The 15,983-nt window shown below is 37.2% G+C and overlaps 1 long non-coding RNA gene across 1 annotated transcript in view; it reads right to left on the minus strand.

Moving 5' to 3' along the window:
• LOC121814441 overlaps positions 1–15,983 on the minus strand; it is a 58,332-nt gene that overhangs the window by 37,138 nt on the left and 5,211 nt on the right. The window contains exon 3 of the long non-coding RNA XR_006054360.1: positions 7,085–7,207. This is a non-coding gene — a long non-coding RNA (uncharacterized LOC121814441). The remainder of the gene's footprint in view (positions 1–7,084; positions 7,208–15,983) is intronic.

Raw genomic sequence — 15,983 nt, forward strand, 5'->3', positions numbered from 1 at the left:
ATAGATAGATAGATAGATAGATAGATAGATAGATAGATAGATAGATAGATAGATAGATAGATAGATAGATAGATAGATAGATAGATAGATAGATAGCACAATAAATCCTGCCACTCAAGAAAAGCAGAGGTGAGAGACCCACTTCCTGTCTCAAATAATCTGCCTCCACAATCTTTAATCAGCACATCAAAACATTGAGGGAGAGGAATTTCCGTGCTTGGTGAGCATATTAGGGATGCAGTCGCAGCGTTAACTAGCATTGATGAACTGTTTGCTTATGCAGTAATAATTAACTTCCATTACATTACTTTGTGTGATTACTTTCTTAATTGCCTGAATTATGCATCAATTTAATATCTAATAACCAGTCTTAGACATTAGACACCGTTCAGACACATTGCTTATAGTTTCCCAGCTTTAATTAAACACACTAGAATAAATGAAACCGTGTAGGATGGATGTCTTGCAGTGATTTCCTGGGTGCTTAAATATGCTATTTATTATAAAAGCATATACAATTCACTTTCTCCTCAGGAAAGCAAACCACAAGATGCCAATTATAGAATGAAAGTTGCTTTGCCATGGCTTTTTGAGGATCTAGACTAATAAATTTGTTGAGTGGGACTCATTGTGTATTATGCAAATACAACACTGTGCCAATTTTTAAGTTTCAAATCTGCAGAGCAAAAACATGTCCCCAAAGATGATTTTAATTATATAGCAGAATGGTCTCCTGTTTTGCATTGTTATTGTCCCACAGTAAGGAACCAGTTAACTGGAACAATAAATGAGAGTGTACACTGATATTCAAATTATTTTTTATATCATTTAAATGCAACATATCTCACACATACTCTTTGCATGAAATATGGCCATGTGCTTACTGGCTGAAGCTACAAATAGATGACCTAATCAGGAATATAAAAACACTATAAAGGTATTACAGACAGAGAGCAGCATAGGAAAGCTATTTTCCACAGAAAAGCCTTTCACTCGCCTTGTCTCTTCCAATGCAGCAGAAAAATAAACATTTTAGAATTAGGTCATCTTTCTCAATTGAACCTTCATGTTATCAGATCTAAATTTGATTTACAGGTACTGCATGTCATATGAGCTAAATCTAATTAAAAAGCCAGCCCATGGAAGCACCACGTCATTCAGTGAATTGATATTAACTTTTAGTCCCCTTGCATCATCATTTTAGCCTCACTAGAAAAGTGACATATCCACTTAAAAAGAAAAATGAATCCAATTTTCCTCATCAGCAGTAGTTTGGTAAACATTCATGTAACAGTAAAAGCCACACTAGCCGCATCTTTCTTTTAAAACCCTTTAAAATTATAAGACTTAAAAACCACACTTTACATGAATTATTGTAAATTATATGATGGTAAATCAACGCAAAAGTCACTAGGTGGTAAGAAAAAAAAATCACCTATGGCTAAACTAGAAATCTATTTAGCTGATCTGAACTGATGCAAATCCTTGTGACTGGTGTTAGGTCTGGCAGCATCGTTAGTCTGCCTTTTAAATGATTTCCAGAGCTGGTGAGCTGCTGGCAATGCAAGGTTAGACAGAAAATGATGGCAGCACGCGGATGCTTCACAGACCTCATGATAGTTTCCGTCTGTCATTATTTACGTCTGACTAGTCGCGTCATGTCAGCTACCTAGAGAGACACTTTTAATGTGAACCCCCCTTCGTTCTCCTATTGCTCTTCACAAGCAGTGTAGTATACCATTATTTCTTTGCTTCAGTACCTTTAGGTGAAGCTCGCCCTCCCATCAGCCAGAATCAAAGACAGATCCCCTGCTTGATATTGTACATGCCCGTGTTTTTACAGAGCTGGCGCAGAAGCTACACAGCTACCACAGTGAGGAAGGCAATTCTGTATCTCATTTGACTAATTAAATAAAACGGGGGGAAAACACGGGGTGATATGGAGTTTGGGGATTTAAAGCTTGGATGTGGAAAGATTTTGGTGGGCACATCACATCTGCAGCAACAGTTCCATAATAAATATCTAAAATGATTTATAGCTACCTTTATACAGTACTGCTGCATAATCTACAGTTATTAGCTAACATAGTATCTTCTCCTGAGCAGGAGAGTGCATCATAGGATGCTATGAGCCGTTGAGACTAATCAATTAATGAAACACTGAAAGCAAAGCCAAAAGTATTATTGTATGAGGTCTCTTTCACGACATACAAATATTATCTCAAAACAGTTACCCTCAAGCTCGATACAATGGCCATTTATCACAGCAGTAGCCATGAATCAAGTCACGCAGTAAAATCGATCATTGATTCACCTTATTCCCTTGTTTTTCCATCTGAGCCACATAATGATCATTAAACTGACCACAGCATGTCCAAAAAATGGATTTATAATACTCTGAGCACAGCTTGAAACATCACAAGAGTGGTATCCTGAGGAAAAGTTGACACAGATACAGAATAGAAAAAATAATATTAATTTGCAGTTTCTAATGGCTATGCAACTTCTTCCTGCAACTTTACGTGCGGCACACTTGTGCTGTGGAACTATCTACTATAGGACCAAGACCTCTTGGCCAGAGTCCATCTCTATGCTTTGTGCACGTGATCCCAGCCTAGATGAGCATGCTTTAATGGGGCTGCTTAGCCCCATCATGACCCAATGAGTGCCGGCTGTGGAGTGGATGTGCTTGGTGTATGTGTGTGTGTTCCCAGCAGGGAGACAGTGCCTTATGAAGGTCAAAACTGCAGTAGTCTGGGGCTCTCTAAGTGAACCCTGGAGAGGATAACAAGCCACATCTAACACTTTCTCTTTGTGCTCTCACAGCCACTGATTCACCTGAGAATAGTAGAAGCTAAAAGATAACACACAGAAAAGCAAAATTCTCGGGACTCGGGATGCTAAGAAAAACATTTTCAATTACTACGCAGAATTATTGTCTCAACCCAGGAATAAAACGTATCAGTCTTGACCCAAAATGAGAAAAGCTGTGTTTTGCAAAACAATTCCTGTGTAGACTGCATATAAAAATTAAATAAATAACAAATACCGTTCGCCTCAAGGGAATTTCAGTTTAACCACAGCGTGTGACAGTATTGCCCTGTGTTATGGCCACCTAATGGACAATGTAGCATTAATTCAGCTTCAGATGAACAGGCAGGACAGCAGAATCAAAAATGAGGAGGGGGGCCCTAGGTGTATGAATTATGCATATTACATTACCATAACACTACAATACACCGTGCGACAAAACAATGTGGTGAAAATTGGGCTTCGACTGAGATATTGAACAATTTCCTACATGGTTCTTGCCTACCTTCGAAGTGGAATTGTATTAAGCTTCCTCAATAACAGCAAAACCCATATGAGATTTGTATGTTCACATCTAGGCCAGTGAACAAAACACTCTGTAAACAAGTCAGGGATAATTGAAAAGAAAGTCTCCTGACTGCTTTCCCTGGGACCTATCATTCAGGTAGATGGGAATTTGGTTAAATGGCAGGAGAGAAATTACTTCTTTCATTGATTTTCCTTTAGACTTCAAAGACAGATAAATGAAATGGAGCAATTTATTTTATCAGGCCCTGAAATGGTATTCAAGAAAAACATGTCAGAAACTATTATTTGCAATCATGTTGCTCTTATTAATCCTGAGGAAAAATGGATAAATGAAAACGCACAAAGGGATTTACTGGGCTACAACACATTTTCAGTCTGTATTAGGCCGTAAACAGTGTTGAGAAACACGTGCAGTCACGCAGAGTAAATGAAGGGAAAAATTTTTTAAACAAAGTTCTTACATAAACATCACAGGAGAATTGGTTTCTGAGATCATTGTAAGTGGAAAAATTATTTAAGTGGCATGCCACTGAGATTAAGATTTTTTGTTTGGAAGACATCCCACTACACACCCAACGCTAAGCATTTTAAACCATGTTTAAGTTTTTTATCAATGTCATTTAATTACAGTGTAGTCCTTAAAAACAAAAAAACAAAAAAAAACTACAAGTCCGATAATATAACGCTGAGCCTCCATCACTGATTTGTAGATGAACCCTGTAAAGGAGACAGCCTTAAGCTGTACCACACACTTGCAGTGTGCTGTGTAAAACAGTATGTGGTATTGGTAACTGCTTCTGTTCAAGCCTTGTAATCATTACCTGGCATCTTATTGCCTCTGTGGCTTTTAAAGCTCTTGTCTCACGCCCAGAAAACAGGGAGTTATAGCTGATCTTTTATTAAAACTTTAGGAGAGCGTCCCTCTCTGGAGGGGGGCGGAGGAGGAGTGGGACAAATTAGTGTTGACAGTAGACACTTAAAGCAGGAAAATCACGGGCCCACTGGGAGGCAGGAGCCACATGGGGCTCCCCGCCTGTGTAAAGAACACTCCAGATTTCACTTGAGATGCAGTCGCCTTTTAACAGGGCAGGGGGAATGTCAACAGACTCTCTTGAATGAACCAATAAAGCCACTAAAAGGAGAGGATTAACCAGCTGATATCAGGGACAGCGGTTTGTTTTGAATGCCGCTCCTTCTCTGTGGAGCATGGCCTGAAACACACTGGGTGGAACATTTCCTTTGCCAAGCATGCGATTACACTGCCAAAATTGTGTAGTTAATTGTGCTAATACTTGATTGTGGTCACGCCAGATTTAACCACGTAATTTTACTGACATTACCGCTGCTTATTCGGAGCATAAAAATATAACTTTGCATTCATTTGTACGTGACACAAACTAAATTTCTTCTTTTTTCTTGACCTTAATTTTTGATACAAAAAGCACTCATTTCCAGATCAAATCCTTTGCATTATAGACACTCTATTGTTGCTTTTACTGCCCATTCATCAGAAAGCATGGCTTCTGGTAAGTGTGGCTACACAACATGAAACAGTAATTACAAGACATCAGGGGCTTTCAATCTCCTCTTAATTTCCCAACAGCTGTGACGAAAAGCCCTTAGTCCAATTAATGTGTCAAAATATCACCAAACAATGTCATGACCCTCTCACAACCCCCTAAGCATCAAATAAAGAAAAAAAAACACGAGTTAAATTTGATTTGTTCGAACTACAGTGACAGCGTTTTCATTTTTGTAAAACGAGTCAAGGTTGCTGCTGCTTTTGGTGACGTGTAACAGCTGCAGGTCACTAAGGCAGGTATGGGAGGGTTTAGACACATTTAATTTCAAAATATCTTGGCGAGTAAAATGTTTTAATGTTAGGGCCTGTTCAGGCTAAGAGAGTAACAGGTTGGGCCTTTGTGAAATTTGTTTAGACAAAACTTCATTTGCAGTTAAACTGTTTATTTAATTAAAATGTAAAAGCAAAAGTTGTTACCTAATATTGTGTCTTCTTTTTAAGTAAATGTAATTATTTAAATGATTTGTGATATTATTATTATAGATTTTTCAAATGAAATTAATTCACTCTGAATTAATTCACAGTTTCTAAACTACAGAAGTCTGTAATGCACAAGCACTTGTCAACACACAATCTTGTGTCTGTTCTTCTATGCGTTATGTGGCAATGTTTGCAAGTTGATTACTATCTAATGAAAAAAATGTTGAGGAAATGTTTTTTTACTCTGCAGATGATGTAAAGTATCAAAGTATCAGTGCCTGTTAAGGTCTCGAAGGTCACAATGGCCCAACATAAAGTGCCTTTTTTTTTGTCAACGTAAAATCTACAATTCGAGTTATGGAAAAATGTGGGCTAAATTACGATTAGTATTTCTGAGCACTGATACTGGAGACTTTCTTCCTAATGTCAAGCCAGGCACAGTAAGATGAATTTAGGCATTTGCAATGTGCAACTGATTTATTATGGAGAAGGTGAGGGTAAAACATTGAGGGATTTCCCTTTAATCAGATCTCTTAGGAGTCTATGTACTAGACCAATACCCCAATGAGTTTGCTTTTAAAAAGCTCCGAATAGATTGGTTGCATGCTGCCACAGTCTTAGCCTCAATCAGAGGGAGTTGAGGAGGATTTTGTTAAATCTAAGAGCCTTTTACATCTCTGGAAAGTTCATTTCTCTTCATCTATTAACTCTGAATAAAAACCTACCATCATTTATGCATTTGTCCATTTAGGAATCCTCAAGCTCGTGAGCTGCAGATCTGAGGCCAAATTTTGAGCTTACGGATGACCAATCAAAGAGTTGCATGCCTCAGAGCTGAACCACAAATGGATCCTTCACAGCATTGTAAATCAGGACCTCAAAGAGTATTATTTAGCCTCAAGCAAAGAGTGGTGGTTTATCAGATGGTGCCTGAGTCTAGGATAAAAACCTCCCCATAAATCTGGGTACCTTTTATGTGCTCATGGAGACTGGCTGGCTCATTCTGAGTTTAAAGCTTTCAAGAATGCAGAGGTAAGCATGGCATTCATGTCAAAGAGTAAACATTGTATTACGAGGTCCTGAGGGCAAGTTTACGAGATCTTCAAACATAATCTGATCGTCTTAATGTATTTTTAATGACACCTGTATCCCAGTGTAGCTTTGCTGTAACAAACAAAAAAGAAACCACAAATCAGTGACAAATCCTAACACTTAAAGGGTGAATTCAAGGTGAATCTTCAGTCTGGCTAAAACCTTTGCATTCATGATTTAGTGTATGGAGTCAATATACAGGTTCAATAAGCACTGTCAGTAGGTGCTACACTATATCCAACTCTGTGCTAGATGTAAGTTATCACGATTGCGGCGCCCCGGAAGGTAATTTTCAGAACATTTTATTTCGTTATCTGATTTATTGAAGCTCAGACATGGCATTGCCAAGCCCCAGATGATAAATCAAACGTGCGGCGGCTGCCTCTGATAACTCAATAAGCACCTGGACTCCTCCTAACATGTCACACCTGCACTTCTACATATACCAGTTTCATTCTCGAGCCTCACTGGGGGGGCTTAATACACCTGCCTAGTGCATTTCAGCAGTCTAGCAGCTGGGAGAGAAACATCATGCATGCTTAATTAGGAGGATCGAGGAACCATGGGAGGAGGCAATTTTTTTATGCATCTTATATATACTCTTAACAATTTGAAGTGCAATGGGGAGCATTTTGCTGGAATGACACTCACCCTCCCTTGTTGAGAAAAGAGGCACTGCAAATCAATAGAAAGTTGTTTTCATGGATCGTCTTTATCCTGGGATGAATGATTTCTATCTTGATTGGAGTGGTATCATCCAAGATGACAATGCTCCTATACACAGGACATAGGGGGTTACCAAATGATTTAAGAACAATGAGAATAAAATTTTGGGGCTGTTGTGACCTCTGTCCAACTGATCACCTGTAGAGGACCAGCGTATTAGGCATTGCACCTCACCACATAAGGGAATAACAGTTGGACTATTCAAGTTTCTTCCCACAAGCAAAGCTCAAACGACTTGTAGCATCAATGCTATGGCACAATGAAAGTGCTCTGGTAACACATTTGCCTACAAACTTAAAACAATGTTTTTTCCTTATTTTTTGTCCTTTTGTATGTAGTATTCCTCTCTCAATCGCCACCTTTTCCACTATTATTTTAAACAACCATGAAGGATTTAAAGCATATTCATATTTTGTGTATTCAATTTTATTCACACTGCAGAGTATTAAAAAGACTTAATTTAATGAGCACATTTGAGCATATTTAAAAAGAGAATACCAAGGGGAGACTTTGTTGATCGATACTATTGCATATTTTCTGGCCAATCAATTTGGTGCCTGCTTAGGAGCCATTACCAAGAGTAATGAATAGGGGGTATTTATTAAATTTCATGGAGACTTTTCCAATGTCATATATGGGAAAAAGCCTGCTCAATGGATAGATTGTTCACTCTTTGAGTGTCAACAAGCCAAAATTGACTTTCAAATCCTCCAGCTGAATAATAGGAACTATAAGAATTGTTTTTATTTCCTGTAGTTTATATAGTGCTGTTTTTGAAGCACTTATTCCAATAAAATTTAAGAATTCACAGCCATATTTGTGCTGATCTGCACAGAGCTGATAAGTTAGAAAAGGTGAAAATAGAGGAGATTCAGTATACAAAGGTTGTTTATCTGTTCTGAATTCAAGATACGAACATATCCTTGAGCTGAGATTTTATGCCCTGTGGAATATCACTTGCTGTAGTTGTGTCTGTGGCAACATGCACAGAGGTAGTAATATCTAAGAAGCCATTTCAGACAGGTGAAATTTCCAAATGAATTTTTAGTGTTTTACAAGGACAATCTTCTGCTTTAAGAGTACTGCTGTTGCAGAATGACTCTCATCAACACTTCACAAGCTATGTATTTATCGCAGACTTACAATCATACACCCAAATCTGATGTGGGCTCCAGCATTGCTACAAATGCTACAAACCCTATAAGGGACTGAGGAGGGAAGATGCAGTATGATAACTCAGAATGTCCTGCTGTAATTATGGTATTCATGAAAAGATGAAAGTGAGTGCAGACTAAATCTCTAGCTGCAGGCAAAATCAACAGCTTGGCATTACTCCGTGACCCCTGCCTATCTTGAGGATACAGCAAACATACCAAAACTTTGCAGCTTTTTTTCATCAGTCAAGAGTGAGGGAATGAAGTGCATCGATTGCTTGTGATTATTAACTAGACTGAGATAAGCCCTCTCCTTATTATGCAGATTACTGAGGCTCCCCGCTCCAGCATATTGTACAGATGCAAGGGAGCAGCTGCTCTTACAGATGGTGGGTACACGGATCTATCATTATGCCTCCATTGTCTCCACTTCAATTGTTTGGGGGACAACAGAACTGCATCAAAGAGGAATCCGACTGCAATGAATTAAGAAAGAGAAACGAAAACCATCAAGTAAATTTATACACCCGAGGCCGTGGAATGGAGAGGAGCGTAAAGCTGAAGCTATTTCATATATACAACCATGGAGTCACCCAGTCATGTATACTGTACCCAAATCTGTTGGATGCAGCACTGTGCACCAAACATATGTTGTTTTTAGCAACAAACAGACATTCATTTAGGAGTCAGATATTAATTCAAATATGAAAAAAAAACTACGGCTAAGCAAATAAAAAAAATCATTGAACTTAAATGTTCAGAAATTGAAACAAAAAATATGTAAATCCCCTCTTTGGAGTAATTTCAAGTAACTACTCAAATAAAAAAAAAATTTTAAAAATCAGATTATGCACTTTCATTTAGCACACAAGCAATAACTGATCCCAGTTATTTTTAGATCTATGAACTCACCCCACAAAGGCCACCGCAGTGAAGGGAGAATATGCAGACAACATCAGTTTTGCCCTTAAGGGGAACCTCTGGTTGTCCATTTGACTCTCCACACCTCCTGCTGTGTGCTGCTCAGATCAGGACACTGGTACCTCCTCTGATCCAACATGACATTACACTGGAGGGAATTACATGCTCAGATTATACAGGAGAAGGTCACACCGAGTTGTAGATGATGACAGCAGTCACACTATTTCGCAGTTAGCGACGGGTAATATTACTTTAAACATTAATGCAGTGACATTAACCCTGGCACAAAACAGGGTTCCAAATCTTGTCAAGGAGGCTGGTAATTTAAGGTTGGATAAAAATGTCCCTGACATATAAAGAATTTACACCCTTAAGCGTAAGTAATTACAACCTTTTCCCTTACACATCCAGCAACCACAATGGGTGACAAAGATAAAGCGTAGGATAATGCAGGCTCATAGTGAATGTCCAACACAACAGGAGCATATGAATGAAAAGCTATTTCAAACTAAGAAGTACAATAGGTATACTAAAATCAATAGATTGAACTAATCATGGTGCTTTTGATTTTTGAATATGGATTGGTTGAAGAAGAAGGTAACTGAATAACTGATATATTAAAGCGATAAATGTTGTACTGAATAGTCCACTCTTTCAACTAGAGTATAACATAGCATTATACATAATTTTCTGCCAGTACATTATCTATTTTTTAAACTGAAATTTATGGGAGTTTCTACAAAATTTTAAAATTCCATGCATAACAAATGCATAAAAATATAAGTAAAAATAAATAAATAACACAGAAAGTGATTTCATTGTAAAGCAGTACATTGAAACTGATTTTAACAGATTGCTATTTATTTTCACTGTAGCAGACTTACAAGAGAAAACAATAAAATCCATATGATTACTGTAATTCTTCTTTGTTGGTTGTCATTTAATTCCAATATTAAGCTTCGATCTTTGATCTTTATTGGTTTTGATTCCATAATTCTCATAACAGCTGCTATTGAATACAAAGACAGGCTTAAACTATAAGCACAAAATTCCCGCTACCATCCATATATTACAGTAATATGCAGTTTAATTCCCATAAGATAGAGATAACGTACTCCTCCTTATGGGAATTAATTATTTGCTTCAGATAGAAAATCAATTCCTTAGCAGAATATATTAAATTTTCAATATCCCAGAGAAGCTGCTCTCAGTATCATTTAATAAATTCCACCTTAGCAACTTACTGCCTGTTTATTCAATATTAAAGCAGAATTCATCCTTCTAACAGTAAAATTCATGCAAATATAATATGTGTGTGAGTAAAAACACAGTGTATAGGAAAATATGCAGATATATCCCAGGAGGTCAAAAAGCTAACATTAATTCCTTAACTTGAATCTGCTATATTCCAATAAATAACAGTTTTCCTTTCTTGGGTCATGTGTCATGGGTGGATTGAGCTCCTGTCAGAGCACAAAGCTCCCCACACAAGTCCACGCTGCCTCGTCTGTTGTTAGGACCCGGTCCACATGGGGCCAAATTTGATTGGAAAGCCCAGAGGGAGGAGTTCCACCAGTCACAGGGGCATTGTTAGCGCCTCCAAAATGGCCAGAGAAGAATGACTGATTATGCAACCACAGCCAGGGTTACTAATAGGAATTCTATTTGAATTTCTAACATAACAGATGTTTGCTGGGCACCTCCATGGAGTGTGCATACACAGTTATGCTAATTCACCAGTGTTTCCCTTCAAGTTAGCTCAGAGTCATTAGAGCACACAGCTAGCTTGGATCCTTCTGTCAAAATAATAATTGGCCATTATTGATATTAATTAACATTTTTGCTCTCTATGTCCTTTTTGACCCACTATCTGTTAGTAAATCCAGTTACCGAGCCCTATTAGGGCAACAAAATCCACGGGACTCTATAGTCGGTGTGAGTTATTTATCAGAAACAGAACATAAAGCCAATTAGGAATGGGTGCAGACAGTTGTCTTCATTCTCCACTGACTACTTCTTGATCTCCATTATAAACTGCTAATAGAGCAGATACTGGTTAACAAAAGGGGGGAGAAGGGTAGGTTACCATTTCTCACTCCCACCCCAATGACAGGTGAAAAGCACCAATTACAGTATTTTTGCTTGATGAGGCTACGCCATCAGCTGTTTTCTTTCCTTTTTTTTTCCTGTAGTTGAGGGGCACATGGTGCACCTTTCTCTGTTCTGCTGGTCAGCAGGGTTAATCGGCCCAAAACTTGAATATTACTGCAGGCCATTAAAGTGTTGATGGTTTGTCCTCCAAAAGTCATAGCTTTTGGTCTCTGTGCTATTATGACACAACGAGCAGGAGAAACGCTTTATAGGCTCAGATCAAGAAATCCTAATAGGTGTATATTGACTGGTTTATTTTCCACAAAGGGGTTGGTGGCTGCAAGAAAATATATCAAAAAGGCTATCAACAATGGTTGTGTCTTTTGTGTGGAATCAATAGTGAGCCATAGACAAGCTGAGTTTTCACAGTTCTCTCTCGTCATTTAAAAAGACTGTAGACTACATGATGGAAGGACTCACACAACTTTTTTAACATAGTATTCACACTAGACAGCAGGTTATTGTTACTCTAACGTGATGCTTGGGAACTATTCGTTTAGTATTGTACAACAAAAGGACTTAGTAGCATGAAAGATCATTAGTTGGTGTTGATGCAGGTAGTGTAACATAACCTATGTGAATTAAAACTAATGTTCCTGCTCCCTGAATCCAGATGCTGCCATAGTAGCTGCAGGTTTATGACAAGAGGTATTGCGGTCCCTTAAATGAGCAGTATTTAATAGCCTGGATTCAAGTGTAAAGGCTTTCTCCCTAGTGCATTACTCCGAGAACCTAATTACAAGTTTCATCATCAATCATGAGCATTATTTATTCAGTGAAATGAATTTCTAATTAATAACTGATGAGCATTATGGCCTCAAAGACTGTAAAGTAATTAATTATAGTTGGCAACAGGGAATGTCCCTGTAAAGAACTATCTGGTGCACACTCACAGCACAGCAGTGCCAACAGGCTAATGTCCACAAAGAAGATGCACTGATTTTTTTTTCTATCCCTTATTGAGATACTTACAGTCATGAATGTTGTCTCAGGCTGTCATACAATTGGTAATCTAATAAAAAAGTGATATTAAAATTTTGTTGCCTCCCTTCTATCATCCTCATAGATGGTTTTGGCTTCCATTTGCTTTAACTGTTAAGAAAATACAGAAAATTTTTGTTTCACAGAGTCAAAAGTAAATGGACAAAATAATAAAGATTAAATTTAAACACTGATGTAAATCTTTTGCCATCAGTGGCTGCCTGACGTTGGGAACCCATGAAATCTTCTTGTTGGGGGTCCTTTGCTAGGCCTTTACTTTTTGTGGATTTTTGTGGATCTTTCTTCAGTTTTGTATTCAGTAAAAAAACAAAAAAACAAACTCCTGCTCAGATTGGCCATTGAAGAACATCCCCCTTCTTTCCATAAATAACCTCTAGGGTTGTTTTGCTGTGTGTGGTTTTTAGGGTTTTTTGGGGGGCTATCCCATCTGTCAAAGGGCTAACACAGCGAGACAGAGAACCATTTGCATTCACACCTACTGGCTGTTTAGAGTCACCAATTAACCTGATCACATTAACTGCATGTTTCTGGACCGTGTGGGATGCTGGAGTACCCGGAGAGAACCCACACAGACACGGGGAGAACATGCAAACGCCACACTGAAGGGCCTTGGCCAGATGGTGGATTCAAACCCAAGATCTTCTTGCTAGAGGCTATAGTGCTGACCACTGTGCTGCTAACATATCCAAATACTGTTTTTTACATTTTTTTTTCTAAAAAATAACATTAAAAACCAAAACAAAAAGCAGTTTGGGGGGGCAGGGGTGTTACAAATCATTTCTGCACTTGTGCATCCAACATTTCAAAAGACAATGCACAATTGGGCTAGGCATTCAAATATTGACTAAATATTTTGTCAATTTTTTTAATCTCTTATCTTTGCCTCTTATTACTTTTCATCATGTTTGAAATATTAGTATTCTCTTCTTCTTTCTTTTTTTTTACACAATTATTTTTGAGTAAATTTTACCAAGAACTAACTGCATTTTGTGATTACCAGACCAAATCTAAATTGAAATACCAACCAGTCTATGAATTGTACAAATTTAAAAACATCCATAACAATAAGAATGACAGAGCAGATAGAGATAATATACATAATACTGTTTCTATTGTATGTATTTACTATTAATATTAGCTCATAACAATCAAAATTAATATTCCCCCTTTGTCATAAACTGATAGCTAATCAGCTGTTATTTGCTCAAAAGTAGATCTTTCATAGGTTTAATCTGTTCCAGACTTACAAAATGCAAAAGGTTTTGAAGTTTTTATGACTGTTTTAAAGAAAGGTCACAGTTGAGGAGATAACATTCACAAGAAAAAGAAGACACAACCGCTTTTGAAAAGAGAAACATGATTACATAAAAGCATGTTTGTGGAATACTATGGGTCGTGAGAAAAGATTCAGCACTGATTCCATTAGCTTGACCTCCTTCAAGAGGGTTTTACAAAGTGGATCACCTAGTGCCAAATGACCACACTCACTTCAGACAGAAATATATAAATAATTGCAGTACACTGTTTAACTTGTTCAAGCAAATGCAAGTCTCTCTTTTGAGGTGAATTATGTGCATATAATAAACCCTGTGTACTGGTAGTTATTACATATTAATGACTCTTCTGTTGATACCATTAATGACTATTATTAGATTTCTCACTGCCACAAACATAACACTGGACATTTTTTTTTCCATCACTGCAATTTTGCCTAATTTATACACAGAATTACATCCTCGCATCACTGTAACCATGTTGTCCTGAACTAATCCTTTTCAAGGCTCATTTCAGCTGTAGTATATTTGGAATAACCACAGGTCAAACATAAGATTGGTTAAAATGAAAGATGATTGTGCATCTTCCTCCAGACATTACAATAAAATATAGACATTATGAAAAGGCACAGACTGTCAAAATGATGATAAAGAACCATGAGAGGCTGTAATTCTGTCATTTAGAAAATGGAAATCACCGATGCAGCTCTTTAATTTATCTGTTGTTTCAATTCAGCACAAATTTTTGCACATTTGTGGCAGGTTTTTTTTTTTTACATATATTTATCTCACACAACTCCTACCTGCAAAGAACAGAGATGGATTAAGTCATGCATGGCTGTTTAAGCTATTCAGAGTAAATGTAATGAATGTTCATGGCTATAATGCTGAACTGCAGCACCTTTAATATGCAGCACTGCATCCTTGCAGGTTAAAAGATGCTACAAGATAATGTTCATGCCTGCACATAGAACTACAAAACATGACATCAAAATATAAACACAACGATGGATGCCACTTAAATAGACTTTAGCAATGGAGACATTTATAAATTTGACACCATCACATGAATTCAATAATACTCTCTAACCATAATTTTCATAGTTTTAAAGGCAGATAAGATCTTCCTTGTGTATGATAACAGTGTACACATTTGTAATTTAGATATTTTTACACAGGTCATTATGTAGTAACTAAACATTATGCTATAGTTAGTCTGGTCATACATTTGTACTTAATTTTTAAATAATTTTAGCAGAGCACGAATTATGATATCAATAAAATATTAAACACTTTCTCTTAGTGCATCACACATAGGACCTCTGTACAAGCAGAGAACATTAAAAAGTAGGTGGAGTATTTGTAAGGCGTGTACATGAGGATTACTTACACAGGGGTGAGAATTGGATCAAACATCACCCTACTATAAAACAGGCCTAAGACTTCTGTAAGCATACTGCTAATGTGTCAACCGTGCAGTCAGTGACATTTAAACTAAATTTAACGTGTCACAATGTCCTTTTATATCCTTTTATAGGGTGTTAATTGTTTTTCAACACACGACAACAGAGCAGACTGGAAGATATAATTAAGGCACAAAGTTTTCATGCAGATGTTTGTTTAAAAATGTGGGTGCTTTGCTCAAGCATGATCTCATAAGATGATAAAACAGGAACACATCTGCTGCTGTTCAAGCGGATGTTCCAATCACTCTATTAAATCTAACTTTGGAGTATTGGATACTTTTTGCCTTTTAAATTTGACTTTAATTTTAAGTCATTGGGCATTGTTTCTACTTAGAAACAATAGATGAAAGTGAATGAACTATCTTGCTTTCATATTTTCAGTTTAGCTTGTTTCAAACTGTCACCCAAGGGACAAAGTATCTGAACTGAATTAAACTGGGAACCAAGTGAAACACATAAAATGAGTGCACAAGTAAAACAGTAAAAACAGAAAACGTCTTCTTTATTTCACCCCTATTTTTTTTGTTTTCGTGGTGAATTAAAAAGCAGAGATAAAACTAACAGAAAGCAGGCTCGATTATATTTAATCTGCTGTGCACAGTGGTGCTGTGCAGCTTGATAAAATTATCAAACAAAAAAAACTAATACCATGCAACGTTTTAGCAATCATTTGATAGTGAGGAGACATAATGAAGTAGCTGTACTCTGCAAATATAGAACTTTATGCCAAATGTTTAGGCTACTGAACCCATTATACAGTTAATCTACATTAAAAACTGCTAAATATGGATAGCTCCTATCCATAGCTCCTTTATTAGCACACTTTTTTAGTACCAGATTGGACCCTCTTTTACCT

The sequence above is a fragment of the Haplochromis burtoni genome, unplaced genomic scaffold, assembly GCF_018398535.1.
Source record: "Haplochromis burtoni strain Fernald_Lab_line unplaced genomic scaffold, NCSU_Asbu1 Contig_48, whole genome shotgun sequence".
NCBI classification, from domain to species: Eukaryota; Metazoa; Chordata; class Actinopteri; order Cichliformes; family Cichlidae; genus Haplochromis; species Haplochromis burtoni.